The sequence below is a fragment of the Paralichthys olivaceus genome, chromosome 14 (genome assembly GCF_024713975.1).
Source record: "Paralichthys olivaceus isolate ysfri-2021 chromosome 14, ASM2471397v2, whole genome shotgun sequence".
Classification (NCBI taxonomy): Eukaryota; Metazoa; Chordata; class Actinopteri; order Pleuronectiformes; family Paralichthyidae; genus Paralichthys; species Paralichthys olivaceus.
Genome location: NC_091106.1, coordinates 5,367,434 through 5,379,595, shown reverse-complemented (window position 1 = coordinate 5,379,595; position 12,162 = coordinate 5,367,434). Strand labels below are relative to the sequence as shown.

General features: G+C 40.2%; 1 protein-coding gene across 1 annotated transcript in view; it reads left to right on the top strand.

The window, feature by feature from the left end:
* The window catches only part of LOC109630503 (serine/threonine-protein kinase 32C), an 82,330-nt gene that overhangs the window by 28,339 nt on the left and 41,829 nt on the right, over positions 1-12,162 (top strand). The window lies entirely within an intron of this gene.

Sequence of the window (12,162 nt, the reverse complement as noted above, 5' to 3'; positions counted from 1 at the left end):
TGTACTTTCAATTAGCCAGCACAATGATTATCTCTGCTAAAGAATCAGAGAAGGCCAGGCGCAATGGGCAGTGCACACAAGTTGTCATCACATTATGGTGCTTACAAGATATATTATATAACTTTTCTCTTTTAATAATCATTTCTAAAAAAGTTGTGTATGAGGAAAACCAATTTATTTTTATCTCAAGCCAGTGAACCTCTTTGGAGTTCTGACCCCACGTCTCCATTCAATTACAGAGAAGCACAATACTGTGGCTTCAGCTGTCATCATGCTCAGCGGTTGAGCTGAATACATGGGAGGCACAACTTAGACATCTGTGTGTGCTGCATAAAACCAACTTAAACCAAATCACTGTGCTTCTACTCAACCTTTTCTCAGGTTTAAATATCATCTTTGGTGGCAATTGTTGATGAAACTGATATTTTAGATGAACTCTTGGGGCATTTGTCAGTTGAGGAAGTCCTTTGTGTAACTGTTGAATGCCTGTATAAGACTTCAGTAATGAATTTAGGGCACTGTGTGTGTATTTGAGTGTGTAGATAACAACTGGGCTCATGAGATTGGACTAGTTTATCTTCACTTTGAATCCCAAATATCATGGCTAATATTTATTCATTACACTTGTGTCTGTGCACGCCTTTGTAAACTCTCGCAGCTTTGCTCTTCTTAAAACACAACCTTTTTATTTTTCAAAAACATGTCTCTCTCTTATATGGAAAGTCATTGCCCAATCCTGAATACATTACCATGTGAATTTATGTTAATTTTAACTTATTGCTTTGTTCCCTCAAGCTGCTGTCACTTCCCTTATGATACAAAGGGAAGCTGCAGTAAGCTGGGAAATACACAGCGTGCCGGCCGGGGTTCAGAGACTGAAGCAGGACAACCCTGTTGTTTTGAATAGTGATTTACACTAGTCCTGTTTCTTTCTTTTTTTCACATGTAAACAAATGCATTCAGGCTTTTGTTTTTAAAATTCAAATAAGCAAGAAGGAAAAACAGGAATGGTGTTATTTCATTGAGGATACTTCCAGGACAGGGGAAGCCAACTGCTTCATCTAAGTGGTAGGGGAATAGAGACGGTCCTTTTCTGAGACCTGGCTTCCACTTCCACGATATCTGTAACACAGTCATGTTCACATACGTGAAGCTCACACAGACGTCCCAATTAAGGGTGTCCTTGTTGGAGGTCATCTTTTCAGTATTATTTGGCTCATTTGCGGCCTCACCCTGTGTTTCTGCTGTTTCTGAATACCTAACAGCATGAGACGTTAGTTTCCCACTGAATACACTAAAGTCTGCTGGTGTGTGTGTGAGTGGAGATGTACGATGAGAAACCTTGACCTCTAGTTGGCATTCCTTCCAAAAAAACAATCACATCATCTGGTTAAAATGATTTATATTAATGTAAATAGACAAGAAAAATATAAAGAAGAAGAACAGGATCAGTCACAAATGTAGAGAGAGAGGTAGAGAGAGGTATTTATCTCACACTCTAACACTGGGAAACATGATCTGTAAAACCCAGCATGTAGGTGCTCCAAGAAAATGGGTTCTTTGGTGTGAAGTACTACAGATGTGTGTAACAGTGTTACGTCGGTGTGTGTTTGTGAAAGTGAGAGAATGTGTGTTGCGGGGCTCGTTCTCGCACAGCAGGGAGTCGTGCGGTGGGTTGGAGCTGAGAAAGCAGAGGCAGTTAGAGGGGAAGCCGAGGAAACCTCCTCTCTGCAAACATGGCTAACCGCAGGTTTACTCTGCTCTTCATCTCTCCTTCTGCCTTTCTCTGTCAGTCTCCCTTTTTTAATGCACATACAGTTTTAGTGTTCATGTCTTCTCACTACCACTCCTCTTTCTGTCACTCTTACAACACAAGAGCTTCTCTCTGTGTCCGCTCCCTCAGTTTTAAAGCCTGCTCAGACTGCAAGAGTTTGTCTCACAAGCTGTTGTCATATTAACTTATAACAGTACACAGATGACACTTCTAACACGTGACAGATGCATAAATGAAAAAAACAAATATATATATATATATATATATATATATATATATCTGTATATATGATGCCAAGATGTCAAGAGAGTTGTGGTGATAAGAGCTGACGCCATTGTCGATGTGATGCAAACAAAAAAGATGTGAATTCTGCAGTGGAATTCATTGGTTACGTCCTGCCTCGGCCTGCTGCACGGCCCTTCACCTGACTGAATTGGTTGATGTTCTAAACGCGTTTGAGCAGAGAACCTCCTGCTGCGTTATTCATGTGCGAAAAGAAGCTGTGGAGAAAGTCCACATCCAAATCTCTGGAGAGACTACGCAGGACATGAAGATGGCTAAAGTTATCCAGAATCCACTGTTAATCGGAATGCATAGTGCATTAGTGCTGCTGGTTATAGTTGTTTGAACTATGAATGTGGGCTAATTAGTGGGTTAAACTCTTCACTTGAAAGATAATTGAGCATTGGGGAATCAGACTGAGAACAGCCTGATGTTAAAACGAAAGGGGCTGTGTTAATAGTAAAGTGATGAAATACAGGAATCCACATAATATATTTTAAAACAATACAGTGTGATGAAGCAATGAGGCAAATTGTGATATGTTGTTATTCAAAATATTGATTGATTGATTGATATTAGTAGGCACAGAATACATAAGACAACAAATACAAAAATTTTCTTCTAAGGCCTTAATATCTCCTTTAACAGTGACATTATTAATATAGAGATATTATTTTCCTCTAAGTTATTATTATTATTACTTTGTCAATCAATAACATCCATGATTGAAAATTGATTAAAACCTTGGATAACATTGTGGCACACATTTATTTTATATAAATATATAAATATACTTCCTCTTTAGCCACAGGTCGCACAGACTGCCAGATTCGTTGTGAGTGTAATTGTTCACAAAACCTTGTGTATATATAGATTTCTGGTTTTGCATTCTGTAAATAAAAACATGGCGAGTGCATTTCTAGTTACGCTATTTAAAGGCTTTTCCTACACCAGAACAAATACTCAGTGGCTCCAGCTATAAAGCCATTTTATATTTGGTCTTCATCAGAAAACATTTGTTTCTAACAGTTGAACCCAGGAGTACTGATTGATACGGATTTCATACAAGGGTTAGATCGTCAAAAGATGTCTGGAAAAGTGAAAGTCGTGTGTGCACTTCTCTGTCACTAAGAATCTCTCTCTCCCTCCTTACCCTTGTTGTGAGACATCATCCCTCCATTCTGCCTCTTGATATATCATTGCAGGTATTTCTCTCCTCCCCTCTCTCTCTCCTTTTGATACATAAGGCTTGGATCCTCTCTCTATCATCCCCCTCTGCTCCTCTCACAATTTAATTCAAGTGCGTTTTATGGGCACTACAGTAAAGAAACGTGTGTTGGCAGAGCAATATAGTGTTATTGAAAATAAAATATGGCATTAATACTGTTTGAAATCCCACTCTAAGCGCAGTCTCTCTTTACCTATCTCTCTGATGTTTGGGAGCATCTGTCTCCTGCTAGGTGGGGGTGTAGAGTGATGGTAGGTAGGTGTGATTATTTCCACAGGGGTGGAGGATATATAGCTCACTTGTAATGTGCCTGCCACAGGGCTGGATGGCCATATACAGCAGCAGAATAAAGATAATTGCCTGCTCCCCTGTTGCTCCCTCACTCCTGCTTTTTCCCCATGAGCGTCACACTTTAACCCCCTTTTGTCACTCCATCTTCTCATCTCAGACTGCACAGAAGACTGCAGATTCCACCACAGGGCTCATTAAGGCATCTGTGCTTTGAGAGCTCGAGTGGGGGAGATGACACTCGTGGGGGACATGACAGTCATTGGCAGGAGTTTAGTGACAGCTCCTTAATGCCAACAGTCAGACGGACAGGTAAACATCTAAATAAAGACAGGAGAGCGCAAAGGGAGGCATATAGAGACAGACGAGTCGGGTCAGAGGTGATGCAGGAGCTCAGCTGGTGGTTCTTACATCCTCAACCCCTGCACTGTGCACACACCTCAGTGGCATGAAAACCCTCATTAGGACCCGGTGTGATGGACGGACAGAAAAAGAGGTGGAAGAACAAAAACAGAGAAATACGTTGTACTGGAAGGAGGGAAGGAGATAAATAGGGGAAAGGACAGTGAGAGGGGCGGTGGCACCTTCGTATCGGGGAATGTGCCAGCATCTGTGGAAAGGTCAGGAGATGATGGAGCCTTTGTTAGCATTTTCTCCCTCCATTAGCCCCGCAGGGCTCCCAGGCAGCATACTGCGAGTTCTCGTGCCTTTCAATACTGACAGCCTGTTCTCGTTCTGTAAAGACCTCTCCCTCGTATTTTATCTTCTAGCTTTAGGTGTGAAGAGGCACGGACCGGAGTTGGTTTTGCAGAGTGCACAGCACAGCCGCAGCATAGCCCACAGCAACCTATTAGCCCAGAAATGTATGCTCTTCCATTACACTGCACCTCGATAGGTTTCACAGTACAAAGCTCTGCTGCGTAGCTACTAAAAGAAGCAGGGACCATATGGATGAAATAGCTTCAGGACTTGAAATACTGTTTGAGCACAACATCCAGAGCGCTCAGAGATCTTTGAAATGCCTTATGCTCATTTGTTGAGTTGAGTTTTTTTTATCATTTTGCCCATCTTTATGTTTGTTAACAAAATGGCTGGCAGATTCAGATTCCAGAAGAAAATAGGCCATTTGGAGGCGTTCATATTAACATTCCTGCCAACAAAAATAAAGTCATGTCCATGGTTAAAAAAAAATGACATGGCAAAAATGCTTGGAGCCAGAAATCTAATTTTATCATCGTCCAAGTATATGCCAAAGCTCCTCTGTATGTAGACATATCTGTGCGTGTTAATTAGGAGTATTGTAGCATTTCCACTAATAACATAATTAAAATTGTTCCCTGTATTCACATTCTTCCCCAGAGAACTCTGTATTCACATGTACTGTAATATCACTTAACTCCTCTGTGCCAGAAACGAGAGGAAAACTTTTCTTCCTCCTCCACATTCTTGATATCGGCAGCTCCATGAAGACTAAATTGCAAAACTTTATCTAGCATCTCTCTAAGGAAAAGGTTATATTATGTGATTAAAATCTGACAGTGAACTTTGATGAAATGGTTTAACTTTGGCTTTAAAAGTTCAGATAAGAATCCCATCAGCCCACACACTCTGTGTCTTTCATCATCATCAGTCCAGCTGCTCAGGCTGGACATCAGGGCGGAGAAGAGATTTTTTAAGGTATTCGAAGAAACTATAAATTGTCATTTTAGGTCAGTGTGGCTGCATTAGTCAACTGTCCTGGATTGTCTAACCACAAACTAGCCCGAAGCTGGGTATAACGGGGTTATTGAGAGAGCAAACATTTTATTCTGCATGTAGTTTGGAGGGTGTATTTTCTTTTAACACTCCCAAAACCAAAATCAGTGGAAGCATTGACAAGGAAAGTCGTGAGGAATTTATTAGAAAAGCATGTTTCCATTAAAAAAGTCACATGTCCATTTACCTATGTTGGAGCAATACTCTCTATGCTCATTGAACCCAATAGATGACTTAAAACAAGGCTTTGAATATGGCACTCAAAAGGTAAGACAAAGCCCTGCGTATGTCAGTGTTGTGCTTGCTCCCACAGGGATTTAAATGGGAAACTGAAGCTGCATTCAGTGCAGGCAGTTTCCTTACATTTTCTGGAGGCATTGTGTGTGAGAATTAAATGTCCATGTCAGATGTGCTGGACATTGTCTGAAAATGCAGCGGGAAAATGTTTGGAACATTCACAGCCAGCGAGTGGGCGTAGTGGTGTTTGAAATGCTGGACTTACATATGCGTTGCATTAACACTTAACGGTGGGTCGGCCTGACGCTTGATGCCAGCATGATCTTCACAATCATAATAATCACTCTCATGCTTGGGACACTCGACATGGCTTTCCTGGTAATGTTTCATGCTAGCCATCAGTACAATGAAATGTAATGTAACGTAATGTACAATGCTAAATCGAAGCGGCCTCCTCCTTTGCATTAATATGATTTGATTGACTAGCACCTACACTTGGGTGTTGTTTAAACACAATATGATTGGTTGTTGCGTCCCTTGCCACATTAAAGGTTAAGCTCTGCTCAACTTCTGTCATTTGCAGCACAAGCAAAGTGACGCAATGGAACCACATCGGCCCCGCACAATGTCTTGCTGCATTTTGCATATGTGAAAGGCAAACTCTGTAAATTGTCCAGATCCAATTTTCCAGTCATTTTCAAGCGTTCATGTCAGAAAGCAGTATGAGTGAAATTTACTTAAACAGAGAGCTCAGGGATTCAAAGCTTCAAACAGAGAAAGGACTAGGGCTGCAAACTGTGAGACGCTGGAAATACCATGACTGAGTTAACAAGACTGGGATCAAGGTAACAGGCAGGGTGTCAATCACCAGTCACTGATTTATATTTATAAAGGTATATTAAAATAAAGTCCATGTTATTTTATACAGCAACCATGAGTTATCAAAGCATAATGATAGAGAACAAGATCCCAGATGACCACAAATTCTATCATGCTGATAAATATGTATGAGGTATTCCACCTTGAATGATACATGCTAGTACACCTTTAACACCTCAGTAAAGCGAAGAGATTCAAGTTTAGATGAGCCTTTAGGCCTTTCTCTGCATCTTGAGTCGCCTTTAAATTCTCTGATGCATGTAATCCTTGTTATTCTATCTTTCTCCAACTTCGTACATGAGTGGCTTCAAGGTCTCTCTGTGTGCTTTATGTAAATTGGAGGTAAGCACAGTCTTGAGGCAAGCTTGTATGTACATAAGTGCTTTGTGAGTAATTGATTTTAATGTGGTGTCTCTGCCCAGAAGGAATTTGGGATTTTCTTATTTTACATCAGTCAAATCATGTGTATTTAAGTTTCTTTTGTACTGTTCAGTACAATACGTAGAACTCTACTTTCCTCTCTTTTCCCTCTGAGGAAACTTTTTAGTTGTATGAGACAAGAACAATCATTAGTTTAAAATGAAAGTTATTAATAGATTATCAGTCAAACACATTAGTCCGATTCACAGGATCACTGTCGGGCTGCCTGTTGACCACATGAAACTGATTGGGTATTGTACATGACGTGACCTAACCTCATTAAAGCTCAGTGATTTAATCAGCTCAACTCAGTCAGTCACAGCAGTTCACTGTTTCAGCTGATGCTAAAAGCAACTTGCGCGTCTCATACAAGCAAAATGTAACACAATGTGCTGCACATAAATCCGACTCCCCCAAGTACACACATATGCACATACACAAAGCAAGGACTGAATACAGCACTAAATAAAACAACACAAAACAGAACTAAGAAAAAAGCTATATCAATCATCATGTGCCCATAGGTAACTGAACCAAACAGAATAGAAATATAATTTACAAAATTTAAATAAAATACAGAATTAAATAAACTGTCAGAAATCACCCATGTTTATTAAACGAAAACAATTCACTGGTTCCAGCTTTTCATATTGGAGAATAGATTGCAGTGGTTCAAATATGACAGTTAACTGAACATCTTTAGTTTTTGTTCTGGTCAAAAGAATCCATTTAAAGACGTCAGCCTGCTCTGTGATCTGATCCGTTCTGTGATAAGTTATATCTGCCATTTCAAACTTTTTTTTGACAAAATAGTTTTAAAAAAGAATTGAGAAAATTACTGAGAGATTAAACATTGACGAAAATAACAGCTGTAGCTCGAGTCACAGCAATCCTGGAGCAATCCTTAACCTTGCATAAAAAATATCACACAGATTTTTAAATAGGGGCAAAGAGGTGTTTGATTGGTTCTCAGTATTCAGTGTTTCCCTCAGAATTGATTCAGTGTGTGGTGGTGGTGCAGGTGCAAACACAGTTTGCTTTCATGCATTACAGAGTCTGAGTGTGAGAATGAGAGTGAAGGAAAAGTTCTCACATGTGAGAGAGAACTGCATTGAATGAAATTAGTTGGGTACGTCCAAGCGGACCAATCACAGCTCTTGTTGACCGCGTAGCCTTAAAGCGTGGTTACATTTCTGGGGAGGTTAGGCTCTGCGTAGAGTACACTTGGACGCAGTGCATGAGTTGGCTTTAATACGTAGCTTCCTTTTTCAGTCTGCTGCACCAGCTCTCGCCTGAATAATGCTGTTGCGAACGTGTCTGTGCAGAAAACCTCCTTCTGTGTTGTGCATGTTTGAGAGTCAAATTGCAGGTAAACTCTGTAGCTAATTCTCCGCATTTTACCCGCAGGTCGTATCTGAAAATGGCTTAATTAAGGTATTTGGAGAGAAAGAGTGCATTGGTGCATCACTGTTATTAATCTTTTGAGTTTTTGCATTAAATTAAATTATACTGCATAATGTATGCCTACAGGCCATAGTCTGGAACATCCCCTAACAAAGTCAGGTGAAGCGAGAGTAGAGGTCAACATTTCCTGCATGCGCTGGAAGCAGTTGACCAACCACAACAGAGTCAGCCAGCCGGCCAATCAGAACAGACTGGCTTTGTAAGGAGGGGGACCTTAAAGCGACAGGAGCTCAAGCCAAATGTTTCAGACGGGCTGAAAAGAAGAGCTGTAGTGATGGACGGCATGAGGAAAGTGATGGTTTCTGAACTTTTGAGCATGTAAACCTTTTCAAGTAATAACCCAAAAATAAAACTATACAACTGAATATGAGCAAAAAAAGTGTATTTAAAGCCACTACTCAGACCATTTCCTGTATTCCACCACATCGTCATTGATTGTTAGAAGAGATGGCTTCAGATACTGGAGCACTCACAGGATATCAGAGTGTTAGAGTGTGTGTGAAGTCCCGGTGTGCTCACATTGACTGTGTTAAATCATAACATTATGAAGTTTTTATTCATCTGTTACTGAGATGACGGTCACGCTTTTACAAAAACCACCTCCCTTTCTTCTTTTTGTTCTACAAATCCTTACCGGCTCCCTCTCGGAGAAGTCTGATCCACGACTGCGCTTATTAATGGTTATGCCTTCCTTAATCGTGCATCCTGGAGCTGTGCAAATGGATGGCCAAACCCAGTAAACACTTTCATTTCCTGCAGGCTGACAGCAGCCTCTGTGGAGCTGAAGACAGCCAGCATCAATGAACCAAATGAAAGAGCAAATTATTCCTTCTTCTCCCTGGATGACATGTTCATCAGACCCTGAAAATGTGTTGCCTCGCTCGCCCCTCTCAAAGCACTTTTGCACATTTGCAAGAGAGTGCGTTTGTGAGAGGGTGTGTGCGTGTTTGCATGTTTTTTCAGGTTATCCTCTACTTATACAACTCTTATCAATCACTGCTCGCTAACGACGAGCGTTAAACCATCCCAAAGACAATGCACAAGCCGAGACGTAATCTGAGGAAATGAATGACTTCAAGTTATTTCGGCTGAATTTAAAGAGAAGAGAAACAGAAGATTCTCCCTCTTTTTCTCTCAAACTCAGACAGTGGTCTTCTGTTAACATCTGTTAATGTTTCCCCAACTCTCTCAGTCAGAGGCTTCTGGCCGACTTGGCACTTACCTGACCTAGAAAACAGAAAATCCGCAGCTTCCCGACTGAGGCCACTAAATTTAACACCCAATCTCTCTGCAATCCTTATTGTCCCAGGAGCTTTAGACCTTCTGACAACAATTGATTGGGACTGCTAACTATAGCAGAACAGTGGAGGGGATGAGGAGGAGGAAGAAGGCGGATTGTAAAGGTAAACAACATTAAACCGTCCCTGGGATTTAACAGTGACGCTTCCCTTTGAAGAACGACATGAAAGATCTTTTTGTGTGTGTGTATACAAGTGATATATTCTGCTAATAAGCATTTAATAAGTGCATGCGTTCAAGGAGCACACAGTTTAACCATTGAGTTTAACCAGAGGGAGGTCTGGGTAGACAGAGAGGAGAGAGACTGAAGCAGGAGCTGGGCTGCAGACCTACATCACTATTTTTTAACTTATGAAACATTAAGAGCAGCCGGGAATCACATGCCTCAAGGTCTGGCACACGAGGACAGATAAAGACCACGGATCACCTCCTCTGATATCTTATAGGAGATATGATATCAAAATACTATGTGATAGTGGTATTTAGTCTGCCCCAAGACATCGTGTGTGACCTCTAGGTCTCTAATTTTTGCTAGTTTGTTGCGGTACTGAGAACTTGGTGTGTGGGCCTTTAACAAACACCGTTCAAACATTTCCCATGAAGCAGACACATTAGCAGGGTGAAGCTCACAGCGCGAGAGACGATGTGCATGAGTGAGTCGAGGCATCAGACATGTTTCTGAAAATGTTTTTTATTAAGATTTAAACATGAGCATGCAAACAACAATTAGTTAGAAGCCAGCATTAGTGAGTTGTATAAACAAAACCAACAAGAAGAACATGTACACCTGTAAAACTGTGTTGTTGTTGTTTTGCAGCAGCTTTCTGTGCTTTTTGTTAAAATCACAAAGGTTAACATTTCTTACATAAACTGCTGTAGTACTGATTTCATCAATCAGAAGGAATGAGTGACCAATGAAACAAATTCAACATTTTGTATAGAGCCATTACTTTATATTGGTATAATGCAGCTGTATTTTATTGTGACTTTCAGGAGATATTTAACGGTTAAGTGCGCAGGACTTAGTGTCACCTTGTGGTGAGGGTGCAGATTGCTGCACACTGAAAACTCCTCACACTTCCAAACTTGGAGGAGAATCTACGGCCCCCTTAATGTAATGTAAAAACTGTCTTAGTTTAAGGTGATTAAACTAATGAAAACATGACATTATGAGGATTTAAGGTAGAAAAATATGAGCAGCACTAATATGATTATAAACTAAAACAATCAGATAAAGCCGCAGAAAAGTGAGACATGGAAATAAAAGCAAGCTCATACAATAATATCTCATCCAGCTCTCTGCCATACATCTTCTTGTAATGCCCTTAGAACTCATCATGCCGATTTTTATAACCACTGCAGCTCTTCAGTTTCTGTTTCTGTTCTTTTCTAAGCCATTACAGTCTGACCTGTTGGGTTCTTAGGGACATAACTGTGAGATCTCAAGTATATACAGTTGACATACATATACTTTATGTATATCATAAAGCCCATGAGTGATGGAGATTTCATTTCTCCTCTGTGATAGATGAAAGACGTTATTGAAGCAGAGTAATGAACTTCCTATAGGTCTATCAGTCAAACTCTACTTCAGCACCACCCACACCTCTTAACTCTGGCAGCATTACACTAAATTGTTATGTATCCCTCAGTTAATAAAAGAATATTCAAAGAGCTGTTCGTCGCACAGAACTTTTTATGTTTGAGAAGCACTGGTGCCTCAAGTCCAGATAAAGTTTTAATACAAACTGAGGGAGAAAACGCCTCTTGGGCTTAATAAAGCAAAGCAAAGAGATTACCTTTTACCTAATAATTGTTTTTCTTTCAACATGCTGTTACTTTAAAAAAACCCTCCTGTTCCCTCCACTAAATATTATTCTTTTATTCCAAGAGGATGAATAATGATTATTTTATTGTGAGTCTTGCAATGCCCTGTGGAGTCATTATCCTGTGACCTCCCAAATTAACATCACACGGCCATCAGCAGCCTGGTGAAAGAAGCTGGAGCTGGACAGAGCATCTCAGTGGAATATATAATTAGTCTCATGATCTGCAGTAGATGGGTCACACTAACAGATAGGTCACAGCGAGTCTCAGGGGGATTTCTTTCCAGCAAATTTATGAAGACAAATAAAGGAATAGATAAATCTGTTGCTATGTGAGATATGAATGTGTATATATGGTTTGTATATCCATTTCAAAACTTTTAGACACTATAATTTGACCTTATTTGTTTCAGAAACAACAATCTGCTGTAATTCAGTGATTATCGGTTGACACCTGAATTGGGAATGTGTTTCAAACAGTATCATAATGTGTAAGAGGTTGTGTGGCAGTTTGACTTGTGTGTTAATACAAAATAAGAGTCACTATGGAGACTCACTTAAACAACACTATTGAACGACCCCGTTTTTCTTTGACATGGGCTTATTACTGTGTAAGACTCAAAATGACATTATCAGTAAAGTATACATTATTATGCATTAGGGGATAAGTGTAATTCACATTCGTCAATAAGCATCTTGACCAACAAAGC